Source organism: Rattus norvegicus, chromosome 17 (assembly GCF_021556685.1).
Source record: "Rattus norvegicus strain SHRSP/BbbUtx chromosome 17, alternate assembly SHRSP_T2T, whole genome shotgun sequence".
NCBI lineage: Eukaryota > Metazoa > Chordata > Mammalia > Rodentia > Muridae > Rattus > Rattus norvegicus.
Window position 1 is genome coordinate 37,850,762 of NC_141550.1, and position 13,989 is coordinate 37,864,750.

Here is a 13,989-nt window from a genome sequence, read left to right on the forward strand (position 1 = left end):
AACCACATTTTCTGTATCCACCCTTCTGTTGTAGGACATCTGAGTTGTTTAGAGCTTCTGGCTGTCAAAAATAAGGCTGCAATGAGAATAATAAAGCATATGTGCCTGTGGCATGGTGGGGAATCTTTTTGATATATGCCAAGAATTGTGTAGCTGGGACTTCAAGTAGATTCTTATCCAATTTAATAAAAACTTTCACAATATACATTCTTGCATTTTTTTTCATACAAGGGTTGCTATATGGAGAAATGGATATGGGCATACACACCCATGGAGGTCCTATGACCTACCTATGGAGGTCAGATGGGTTCAGAGTGGGTTTATCCTACAAAATAAAGTGCTCCTTAGGGATTATATTCAGTTTACTTGCCTCAGACACATCTGAGCCATCTTTATATGCTGAGACATCTCCTCGACCACACATTATTGTCAGTTGAATGAACTTAGCTTTCATTACAAATGCCACACTGATGATATTGAAGAAGCCCACTCCTGTTTGGGCTCAGATATCTTCTGTCATGGTAGTGTGGCTTAGAAAATATTATCCTACTTTTATGTACACGATTTCCTAATTTCCTCAGCATCCATTTTTAAACTTCATCCACTATTTCATGGAGTTCCTTTCATTCTTTTCCCAATCTGCTGTTACTGTGAAGGATTTTCATAGAGAAATGGCATATCTTGTTACTACTAGTACTTTTAAAAACAGTTGGGGTGGCAGCTGCCTATGTAGCTTCATTTTGAAGAGTTTAGAAAGCTTTCATTTTCCAGCAGTGACTAAGCTGGAATATTATCTTAGAAGAACATATCTAAAATTACTTTACCTATGAAATGTTTATTCTTTGAGAATTTAATGCAAGTTTTACTTTATCATATAATATATGGCCTCTTAGTTCATCCCCTATGTTGTACCCACATAATTTGCTGTTCTGTTTCCCTTTAATCCACCGTAAAATAAATATATGAATAAATAAATAAATAATAAATCAGTCAATCAATCTCACCATAGAATCCAGTTTGCTTTGGGTAAGTACTAAAAGCGGTACCCAGGCTAAAATTTAGCTTATATACCCTGCCACTTCACTGAAGAAAATTAATTTTTCTGCTCCCAGAAGCTACCTATTACCCTTAGTTTCCTGACAATGGTGAGGTGCTCTGTCCATTCCAATCCTCTGAACTGTGATTTTTGTATAGCTCAATCATTTCAGGCATTTTACATAATGTCAATGTCTACATAATTTCATTTGTGCATCTACCCTGTTGGATTTTGTTATCATAAATCACTTCTCACGTTTGCCATCCTTCTGCTTCATGTTCTATATAGATAGCAGATTCTTCATATGAGGACTGTGATGAACACATCACATTTATAGCTGAGCACTCCAAAGTGCCTTACTCCTTGCCGTGTGTCCAGCATCTCCATGTTAATTACTAACTAGTGCCTCTATAAGCTCTTTGATATGGGGTAAATACTACACTGATCTATGAGCATAGATAAATTCTATTGGAATAACTTTATTACTCTGTGCATGTAGCAGATAAATTGCAGCACACTTATTCATTGGACATATGATGAATTTATTCTCAAGATCTTGGCCTCATTAACAATGTCTAGTATGGGGTCCATGTAATTAAGCAGTCCTAAAGTCTAATCAGAAAATAATTTGTAATTCACATTATATCTGTGACATGTTAAATGGTGGTCATATCTTGGAGGTAGAGCACTATTGTAATCTATATGTTTCACCAGCTAGTGAGATGGATGATGGCTTTTCTGCTCTGGTAATATGTATAGTAACTGCATCATGAAAACACTACCTAGTGCTTGTGAAGCTTCAAGTTGAGTGTCAGCTATATTTATCTATTTTCTATAACATAAGCAAGCCATGTCTTCCATCACTGAGTCTTGGAGATTAAGCAATACTATTCACAATATCTGCAGGAGCCGAAGGGTTCTATGGTAGCCCAATGACTCTTACTCCAAAAGATATTTCTATTTGTAGTAATGAGACTTTATATGTTAATATAAAATATCTAATGTGTGTGTTTGTGTGTGTGTGTGTGTTTGTGTGTGTATTAGAAATTGTCTCACATTGTTATTTACTCATTGTTTTGAATATGGCCATTACTGCTAATTACCACTCCCCTTATTACTAGCTTTACTTTGTCTTCCCATCCATCACCTACTATATTTGATGCTTGTGTTATAATTTTCCCTTATTCTTTTATAGCAGAAAAGCCATGTCCTTTTATGGTAAGTGTCTTACAAAGACTAAATGTATATGTCATATATATATGACAATTACGTCAAGCCAAAACAAAAATGATTCTATTCAAAGAAACTCAAAGTATTTCTTCTGAAATCAAATAAGATAACAATGTATAATCTCTCCTTTTTTTGTTTAATTTACTCTTTGATGTCTTCATGGGAACAATACGATGTCGGAAAGAGATAAAGGGCATAAAAATAAAAAAATGAAAACATAAATTGTTTTTATTTTTCTTATATTGTAAGTTCCTTTATTGTACCAAAGGAGATAGTATTAAATACTGCAATATTATACTTATAGGATAAAAGCTGTTGATAAAAGAACACTACATATTTTTCTAATATTTCAGAAAAATTAACAAAACGACCTATATTTTAACTAAACAGCAAGTAACAGAATACAAAATTAATAGAAAAATCTCTAGTTTTCACTAATATGGTAACTCTATATAACAAATATATAGAAAGAGATTAAGAAAATTATAACTTTCATAGTAATCTCAGAATAAAAGAAAAATATCATGGAATAAGTCTGACCAAAGCCAGTGAAACAGATTTGCAATAAAATAATATAAAAAATTTTGTAATATAAACTTTGTGTATATTATTTTTATAATTTTATTTTTTAATTATATTTATATTTTGTACTTTAGAATTATAGTTATATTTTATATAGAAGTTTATAAGATCATTTATAAAATATAAATTTTATAATTTTGTAAATAATAAAAAATACTAAAAAGACCTTAAAAATTTTAATACATATCGCATGTTAATTTTTTGTAATATTAATATTGTGAAAATACAAAACCAACCTACATATTACATGCAAATCATTAAAATCCTATCAATATTTTTTAGAGAATTTATAAAAATAATTGCAAAAATATAGAAGTAACAATAGTGGTAATGGACCAGTAATTTAAAATTATAAATTACCAGTGGAGGGTAATGCTAGAGCAGTGAGTTGAGTGTGGGTGGAGGGCAGCTTCTTCATAGAAACAGTGGGGAGGGGGAATGTGATAGGGTATTTGCAGAGGGGAAGCTGGGAAGGGAGATAAATGTAAATAAATAAAGTAACCAATAAAAACAAAAACAAACTGAAAGAATAAAATAAATGATCTGTACCACTATGTGCATGGACGCAAAGAACTCTGCAACTTATGACTCAGAATTTCTAGAGATATCACCCTTCCTAATTTTTTCTTGTTCTGTAGAGCTATAGAAATTACATATATATATATATATATATATATATATATATATATATATATATATATATATTTGTAACATGATATATACATATCATGGTATTGGCATAAAAGCATATATGTTGATTGTTCTATAAACTTGGAGATTCAGATAGAAGTTCATACACCCTTAGTCATCTGATTTGAATAGAGAAGTCAAAAAGAAAATGTAGAAACAAGGAAAGGCCATTTGGTGACTGCCCCATCTAGAGATCCATCATCTGCAAACACCAAACTGGTCTGATGTGCAACCCACAGCATGAACAGTAACAAATATCATGTGCCCCTTTTTCCCCAAACTCTTACTGACTCAAGATACTATCATTTGATTCAATAAACTTCTAAATACATGGCTTGTCTTTTTACACATGTGCCGAGTACCTTCATACACATACATCATCATTTAACTACTATTTTAATTGTTTTTCCAGGTTATTTTTCAAATCAAAGCATAATACAAAGGAAGAATAAATTTGTACCATCTAATGTTATAGATGGAGGACATCCACAAGGTAATGCAATTGTAATGGAGACTGAGAATCCAGAAAATAGAAACACAAAGCTAAAATAATTAACACAGAATGAAAAGGCCCCATGCCTTCTCAGGGTCTAAGAAGTCAATAACCTAAGCATGGATATAAAAATTGCCTTTCTGTCCACACAGAAATAAATGTCCTTGTTGTCCTGTACACATAACTCAAGATAACTTTTTAATTTTTATTGTATTTTTCTGAGGAGAAAATCTTCACAGTTGCTTATCCAGGTATGTCTAAATTCAGTGTGTGCTGAGCTTTTTTAAGAACCATTTACCATCCAATGACTCTGTAATTTGCCTTTCCTTTTCTATCCCATCTTAATTGCTTTAATATCTAGATCATAAAAACATCTCATAATGTAATCAGTATCACGTGGATGTGTTCTGATAAAAGAAAATATATTTTGAAGAATGTGTGTTCCACCCATTTGCCTTATAGACTGTCCACCTTTTACTATTACATAAGACTTTGGTTTTACCCTAAGTACCGCAGTACTAGAGATCATTAACTCAATTGAAAAAATAATGAGAAGTTTATATTTTTTCACTATAAGAGGAAGATCTCTGGAAATCCAATACGTGTGGGTTTCCATCATACCGGCAAAAATGCATCTAGAGTAAAAAGCAGGAACAGCCTAGGGATAGAAGAGCCGAACTCACAGGAAAGGCCTGGATATTCTGACTCAGAGTCAGACTTAGATATGATCAAGACTGTCTCCTGCAGACCTTAACAAATGGTAAGATTTCCCCAGGCATGGGTGTAAGAAAAAAATTACACATTTCTCTCATCCCCAGCTCATCTACAAATTAAGAATTCATGTCCATTTTCTTTTATCATGACTTTTTTTTCCTCTGGTTTGTTAGAAATCATAAAAATTCATATTATAGTTTGAAGGATACAAATTCTATGTATAATTACTTCTAAAATTCTAATGAGAAAATTTTAAGGACAATTTTCTCTGTGATCAGGTAATCTGATAGATTTTTTCTGGTGTTCTATGGTGGTATGAGGATCTCATGTATATGGAAATTTGTACTAGATAGAGAAAGACGAAGCATGGTCATTTGTTTTTAACAAAGTCTGATGCCCCCTCGTGTGTGTGTGTGTGTGTGTGTGTGTGTGTGTGTGTGTGTTTATGCATATGTGCTGATATAGTTGTGAAAGGGATTGTTTCCCTAATTTCTTTCTCAACCAGTTTATCATTTGTAAAAAAAAAAGGCTAGTGATTTATTTAATTTTACATCTGACCACTTTGCTGAAGTTGTTTATCAGCTGGCCATTAAAGAAAGCCAAGTCCCATGCTGGGACCAGTAGATGAGGAGGCATGAGCACTGGGGTGCAAGCCAGCATGCCAATGCCAGGGCAAGCAGACACCTGGGGCCGCAGGAAGCACCCAGGGGAGCAGCTGCAGTCTGTGCCTGTGGCCCAAGTGCTGGCCAGGGCATTGGAGCAGCTCAGAGCTGCAGTGGTTCGGGTGGGCGGCATCATGGATGAGAAGATGCTCACCAAGGAGCTAGACCAGAGGATCAAACAGCTGAACTAGTGCAAGCAGCTCTCTGAGTCCCAGGTCAAGAGCCTCTGTGAGAAGGCTAAAGAAATAGTGACCAAAAGAATCTTACAAGCAAGAGGTTCAAAGTCCAGTCACTATGTGTGGAGATGTATATTGGCAATTTCATGACCTCATGGAACTCTTTAGAATTGGTGGTAAACCACCAGATACAACTCACTTGCTTATGGGTGATTATGTGGACAGAGGATATTACTCAGTTGAAACAGTTACACTGCTTGTAACTCTTAAGGTTCCTTACCAAGAAAGTATCCCCATACTCCGAGGCAATTGTGAGAACAGTCAGATCACACAAGTTTATGATTTCTACGATGAGTGTTTAAGGAAATACAGGAATGCAAATGTTTGGAAATACTTCACAGACCTTTTTTGACTATCTTCCTCTCACTGCCTTGGAGGATGGACAGATCTTCTGTCTACGTGGTGGTCTCCCACCATCCATAGACACACTGGATCACATCCGAGTACTTGAACACCTACACGAAGTTTCTCATGAGGGTCCAATGTGTGACTTGCTGTGGTCAGATCCAGATGACCATGATGTCTGGGGGATATCTCTTCAGGTTATGCTTTTGGGCAAAATATTTCTGAGACATTTATTCTTGCCAATTGCCTCACATTTGTGTCCAGACCTCAACAGCCGGTGATGGAGGGTTATAACTGGTGCCATGACCAGAATGTAGAAACAAGTTTCAGTGCTCAAACTATTGCTATTGTTGTGGTAACCAAGCGGCAATCATGAAACTTGACACTCTTAAGAATTCTTTCTTGTCTCTGCACCCAAATACCATGGGAGGGAGAGGTAAACCTTCAGAGAGGCAGAAAAGCCTGGGAAACCAGAAGAGACTGCTCTCTGCACACACATATCGGACGCCAGAGGAAAAAGCCAAAGACCATCTGGAACCCTGGTGCACTGAAGTTCCTGGAAGGGGCAGCACAGGTCTTCCTGGTTGCTGCCATGCAGAGAGCCCGTGGGCAGCACGCCACGAGCGAACTTGAGCCTCGGGACCACAGGTAAGACCAAATTTTCTGCTGCAAGAAAGCTGCCTGGTGAGCTTGGGACACAGGGAAGCAGAATTCCTCTAAGACCAGGCACGTTCTGTGTTTACCGGAAGTCCCACACCTGCGGATCCCGGCCCGCAGCAGCTCTCTGCTCCCAGACCCCGTGAGAGAGAGACCCAACCGCCTGATCAGGTGGGCACTCCTGAGGCTGCAGAGTGGAAGAGACCACCAACACTGCTCACCCCTGCCCACATCCCTGGCCCAAGAGGAAACTGTATAAGGCCTCTGGGCTCCCGTGGGGGAGGGCCCAGGAGCGACAGGACCCCTGCCTGAGACACCACCAGAACCTGAAGGAAACAGACCGGATAAACAGTTCTCTGCACCCAAATACCGTGGGAGGGAGAGCTAAACCTTCAGAGAGGCAGACAAGCCTGGGAAACCAGAAGAGACTGCTCTCTGCACACACATCTCAGACGCCAGAGGAAAAAGCCAAAGACCATCTGGAACCCTGGTGCACTGAAGCTCCTGGAAGGGGCGGCACAGGTCTTCCTGGTTGCTGCCGATGCAGAGAGCCCGTGGACAGCACGCCACGAGCGAACTTGAGCCTCGGGACCACAGGTAAGACCAAATTTTCTGCTGCAAGAAAGCTGCCTGGTGAACTCAAGAAACAGGCCCACAGGAACAGCTGAAGACCTGTAGAGAGGAAAACTACACGCCCAAAAGAAGAACACTCTGTCCCCATAACTGACTGAAAGAGAGGAAAACAGGTCTACAGCACTCCTGACACACAGGCTTATAGGACAGTCTAGCCACTGTCAGAAATAGCAGAACAAAGTAACACTAGAGATAATCTGATGGCAAGAGGCAAGCACAGGAACCCAAGCAACAGAAACCAAGACTACATGGCACCATCGGAGCCCAAATCTCCCATCAAAACAAACATGGGGTATCCAAACACACCAGAAAAGCAAGATCTAGTTTCAAAATCATTTTTGATCATGATGCTGGAGGACTTCAAGAAAGACATGAAGAACTCCCTTAGAGAACAAGTAGAAGCCTACAGAGAGGAATCGCAAAAATGCCTAAAAGAATTCCAGGAAAACATAAATAAACAAGTAGAAGCACATAGAGAGGAGACACAAAAATCCCTGAAAGAATTCCAGGAAAACAAAATCAAACAGTTGAAGGAATTAAAAATGGAAATAGAAGCAATCAAGAAAGAACACATGGAAACAACCCTGGATATAGAAAACCAAAAGAAGAGACAAGGAGCTGTAGATACAAGCTTCACCAACAGAATACAAGAGATGGAAGAGAGAATCTCAGTAGCAGAAGATTCCATAGAAATCATTGACTCAACTGTCAAAGATAATGTAAAGCGGAAAAAGCTACTGGTCCAAAACATACAGGAAATTCAGGACTCAATGAGAAGAGCAAACCTAAGGATAATAGGTATAGAAGAGAGTGAAGACTCCCAGCTCAAAGGACCAGTAAATATCTTCAACAAAATCATAGAAGAAAACTTCCCTAACATAAAAAAAAGAGATACCCATAGGCATACAAGAAGCCTACAGAACTCCAAATAGATGGACCAGAAAAGAAACATCTCCCGTCACATAATTGTCAAAACACGAAACGCACAAAATAAAGAAAGAATATTAAAAGCAGTAAGGGAAAAAGGTCAAGTAACATATAAAGGCAGACCTATCAGAATCACACCAGACTTCTCGCCAGAAACTATGAAGGCCAGAAGATCCTGGACTGATGTCATACAGACCCTAAGAGAACACAAATGCCAGCCCAGGTTACTGTATCCAGCAAAACTCTCAATTAACATTAATGGAGAAACCAAGATATTCCATGACAAAACCAAATTTACACAACATCTTTCTACAAATCCAGCACTACAAAGGATAATAAATGGTAAAGCCCAACATAAGGAGGCAAACTATACCCTAGAAGAAGCAAGAAACTAATCGTCTAGGCAACAAAACAAACAGAATGAAAGCACACAAACATAACCACACATCCAAATATGAATATAACGGGAAGGAATAATCACTATTCCTTAATATCTCTCAATATCAATGGCCTCAACTCCCCAATAAAAAGACATAGATTAACAAACTGGATACGCAATGAGGACCCTGCATTCTGCTGCCTACAGGAAACACACCTCAGACACAAAGACAGACACTACCTCAGAGTGAAAGGCTGGAAAACAACTTTCCAAGCAAATGGTCAGAAGAAGCAAGCTGGAGTAGCCATTCTAATATTAAATAAAATCAATTTTCAACTAAAAGTCATCAAAAAAGGTAAGGAAGGACACTTCATATTCATCAAAGGAAAAATCCAAAAGATGAACTCTCAATCCTAAATATCTATGCCCCAAATACAAGGGCACATACATACGTAAAAGAAACCTTACTAAAGCTCAAAACACACATTGCACCTCACACAATAATAGTGGGAGATTTCAACACCACACTCTCATCAATGGACAGATCATGGAAACAGAAATTAAACAGTGATGTCGACAGACTAAGAGAAGTCATGAGCCAAATGGACTTAACGGATATTTATAGAACATTCTATCCTAAAGCAAAAGGATATATCTTCTTCTCAGCTCCTCATGGTACTTTCTCCAAAATTGACCATATAATTGGTCAAAAAACGGGCCTCAAACGGTACAGAAAGATAGAAATAATCCCATGCGTGCTATCGGACCACCACGGTATAAAACTGGTCTTCGATAAAAATAAGGGAAGAATGCCCACATATACCTGGAAATTGAACAATGCTCTACTCAATGATAACCTGGTCAAGGTAGAAATAAAGAAAGAAATTAAAAACTTTTTAGAATTTAATGAAAATGAAGGTACAACATACCCAAACTTATGGGACACAACGAAAGCTGTGCTAAGAGGAAAACTCATAGCGCTGAGTGCCTGCAGAAAGAAACAGGAAAGAGCATATGTCAGCAGCTTGACAGCACACTTAAAAGCTCTAGAACAAAAAGAAGCAAATACTCCCAGGAGGAGTAGAAGGCAGGAAATAATCAAACTCAGAGCTGAAATCAACCAAGTAGAAACAAAGAGGACCATAGAAAGAATCAACAGAACCAAAAGTTGGTTCTTTGAGAAAATCAACAAGATAGATAAACCCTTAGCCAGATTAATGTGAGGACACAGAGAATGCATCCAAATTAATAAAATCAGAAATGAAAAGGGAGACATAACTACAGATTCAGAGGAAATTCAAAAAATCATCAGATCTTCCTATAAAAACCTATTGAACAAAACTTGAAAATCTTCAGGAAATGGACAATTTCCTAGACAGATACCAGGTATCGACGTTAAATCAGGAACAGATAAAGAGTTAAACAACCCCATAACTCCTAAGGAAATAGAAGCAGTCATTAAAGTCTCCAAACCAAAAAGAGCCCAGGTCCAGACGGGTTAAGTGCAGAATTCTATCAAACCTTCATAGAAGACCTCATACCAATATTATCCAAACTATTCCACAAAATTGAAACAGATGGAGCACTACCGAATTCCTTCTACGAAGCCACAATTACTCTTATACCTAAACCACACAAAGACACAACAAAGAAAGAGAACTTCAGACCAATTTCCCTTATGAATATCGACACAAAAATACTCAATAAAATTCTGGCAAACCGAATTCAAGAGCACATCAAAACAATCATCCACCATGATCAAGTAGGCTTCATCCCAGGCATGCAGGGATGGTTTAATATACGGAAAACCATCAACGTGATCCATTATATAAACAAACTGAAAGAACAGAACCACATGATTATTTCATTAGATGCTGAGAAAGCATTTGACAAAATTCAACACCCTTCATGATAAAAGTCCTGGAAAGAATAGGAATTCAAGGCCCATACCTAAACATAGTAAAAGTCATATACAGCAAACCAGTTGCTAACATTAAACTAAATGGAGAGAAACTTGAAGCAATCCCACTAAAATCAGGGACTAGACAAGGCTGCCCACTCTCTCCCTACTTATTCAATATAGTTCTTGAAGTTCTAGCCAGAGCAATCAGACAAGAAAAGGAGATCAAGGGGATACAGATCGGAAAAGAAGAGGTCAAAATATCACTATTTGCAGATGACATGATAGTATATTTAAGTGATCCCAAAAGTTCCACCAGAGAACTACTAAAGCTGATAAACAACTTCAGCAAAGTGTCTGGGTATAAAATTAACTCAAATAAATCAGTTGCCTTCCTCTATACAAAAGAGAAACAAGCCGAGAAAGAAATTAGGGAAACGACAACCTTCATAATAGACCCAAATAATATAAAGTACCTCGGTGTGACTTTAACCAAGCAAGTAAAAGATCTGTACAATAAGAACTTCAAGACACTGAGGAAAGAAATTGAAAAAGACCTCAGAAGATGGAAAGATCTCCCATGCTCATGGATTGGCAGGATTAATATAGTAAAAATGGCCATTTTACCAAAAGCAATCTACAGATTCAATGCAATCCCCATCAAAATACCAATCCAATTCTTCAAAGAGTTAGACAGAACAATTTGAAAATTCATCTGGAATAACAAAAAACCCAGGATAGCTAAAGCTATCCTCAACAATAAAAGGACTTCAGGGGGAATCACTATCCCTGAACTCAAGCAGTATTACAGAGCAATAGTGATAAAAACTGCATGGTATTGGTGCAGAGACAGACAGATAGACCAATGGAATAGAATTGAAGACCCAGAAGTGAACCCACACACCTATGGTCACTTGATTTTTGACAAAGGAGCCAAAACCATCCAATGGAAAAAAGATAGCATTTTCAGAAAATGGTGCTGGTTCAACTGGAGGGCAACATGTAGAAGAATGCAGACCGATCGATCCATCCTCATCACCCTGTACAAAGCTTAAGTCCAAGTGGATCAAGGACCTCCACATCAAACCAGACACACTCAACCTAATAGAAGAAAAACTAGGGAAGCATCTGGAACACATGGGCACTGGTAAAAATTTCCTGAACAAAACTCCAATGGCTTATGCTCTAAAATCAAGAATCGACAAATGGGATCTCATAAAACTGCAAAGCTTCTGTAAGGCAAAGGACACTGTGGTTAGGACAAAACGGCAACCAACAGATTGGGAAAAGATCTTTACCAATCCTACAACAGATAGAGGCCTTATATCCAAAATATACAAAGAACTCAAGAAGTTAGACCGCAGGGAAACAAATAACCCTATTAAAAAATGGGGTTCAGATCTAAACAAAGAATTCACAGCTGAGGAATGCCGAATGGCTGAGAAACACCTAAAGAAATGTTCAACATCTTTAGTCATAAGGGAAATGCAAATCAAAACAACCCTGAGATTTCACCTCACACCAGTGAGAATGGCTAAGATCAAAAACTCAGGGGACAGCAGATGCTGGTGAGGATGTGGAGAAAGAGGAACACTCCTCCATTGTTGGTGGGATTACAGACTGGTACAACCATTCTGGAAATCAGTCTGGAGGTTCCTCAGAAAATTGGACATTGAACTGCCTGAGGATCCAGCTATACCTCTCTTGGGCATATACACAAAAGATGCCTCAACATATAAAAGAGACACGTGCTCCACTATGTTCATCGCAGCCTTATTTATAATAGCCAGAAACTGGAAAGAACCCAGATGCCCTTCAACAGAGGAATGGATACAGAAAATGTGGTACATCTACACAATGGAATATTACTCAGCTATCAAAAACAACGAGTTTATGAAATTCGTAGGCAAATGGTTGGAACTGGAAAATATCATCCTGAGTGAGCTAACCCAAACACAGAAAGACATACATGGTATGCACTCATTGATAAGTGGCTATTAGCCCAAATGCTTGAATTACCCTAGATCCCTAGAACGAACGAAACTCAAGAAGGATGATAAAAATGTGAATGCTTCACTCCTTCTTTAATGAGGAAAAAGAATACCCTTGGCAGGGAAGAGAGAGGCAAAGATTAAAAGAGACTGAAGGAACACCCATTCAGAGCCTGCCCCACATGTGGCCCATACATATACAGCCACCCAATTAGACAAGATGGATCAAGCAAAGAAGTGCAGACTGACAGGAGCCGGATGTAGATCGCTCCTGAGAGACACAGCCAGAATACAGCAAATACAGAGGCGAATGCCAGCAGCAAACCACTGAACTGATAATAGGTCCCCTATTGAAGGAATCAGAGAAAGAACTGGAAGAGCTTGAAGGGGCTCGAGACCCCGAAAGTACAACAATGCCAAGCAACCAGACCTTCCAGGGACTAAGCCACTACCTAAAGACTATACATGGACTGACCCTGGACTCTGACCCCATATGTAGCAATGAATATCCTAGTAAGAGCACCAGTGGAAGGGGAAGCCCTGGGTCCTGCTAAGACTGAACCCCCAGTGAACTAGACTATGGGGGGAGGGCGGCAATGGGTGGAGGGTTGGGAGGGGAACACCCATAAGGAACGGGTGGGGGGAGGGGGATGTTTGCCCGGAAACCGGGAAAGGGAATAACACTTGAAATGTATATAAGAAATACTCAAGTTAATAAAAAAAAAAAAAGAAAAAATAATTCTTTCTTGCAGTTTGACCCAGCACCTCCTAGTGGTGAGCAACATGTCACTAGTCATACCCCAAACTACTTCCTGAAATGAAAGTTTAACCTTGTACAGTATTGCCATGAACAACAATATATTGACCTAATGGAAATGGTCAGAGCAAAAGTAACTCCAAAGTGTCATAAATAGTTAACATTCAACAATCTTGTTTTCACGGGTACCAGAAGATGTACCCTATGAAAATACAAAGCCTCTTGTCATCAACAGCCATGACACTTTAGAATGAACCAATTCATTGCATGTTGATGTGACATTGTTGGTTACGAATCCAGTTTCTGACATAGAGCTATTTTGTTTTCTTGAAAGACTGCAGATATAGGATGTGCATGTTAACACCTGTGAGTCCAGTTCACTTCCACTTAGCTGTAGCTTACTCAGCATGACTGAAGATGAGGAGAGCAAACAAGCATTAACGTTAATGAACATTTTTAAATAAGTACAAAGTCCTCCCCTCTTGTTGTGTTCCTTTCAGGGATACTATTAATTTAATTGTGTGATTTGTCTGCACTCAGTTTCTCCCCTTCTCAAATATCAGCCCATCATTGTTCTTTATTACTGTCAGAAAACCTGGCGAGTTGGTTTGAACAGAACTGTCTCCCTCCTGTAAGATAATGTACTGCACAAGTCACCACAGTGTTTTCATAATAAACTTGAGAACTAAGAAAAATCAGGTTTGAATTGTATCAGTGGGCATGACTGGTGCTGGTAATTAAACAAGGTAAATCTATT

At 38.4% G+C, this 13,989-nt stretch overlaps 1 pseudogene; it reads left to right on the forward strand.

The window, feature by feature from the left end:
* The first annotated feature begins 5,541 nt into the window (after nt 1–5,541).
* Ppp2ca-ps1 (protein phosphatase 2 catalytic subunit alpha, pseudogene 1) lies at nt 5,542–13,296 on the forward strand (annotated as a pseudogene).
* Nucleotides 13,297–13,989: the final 693 nt, after the last annotated feature.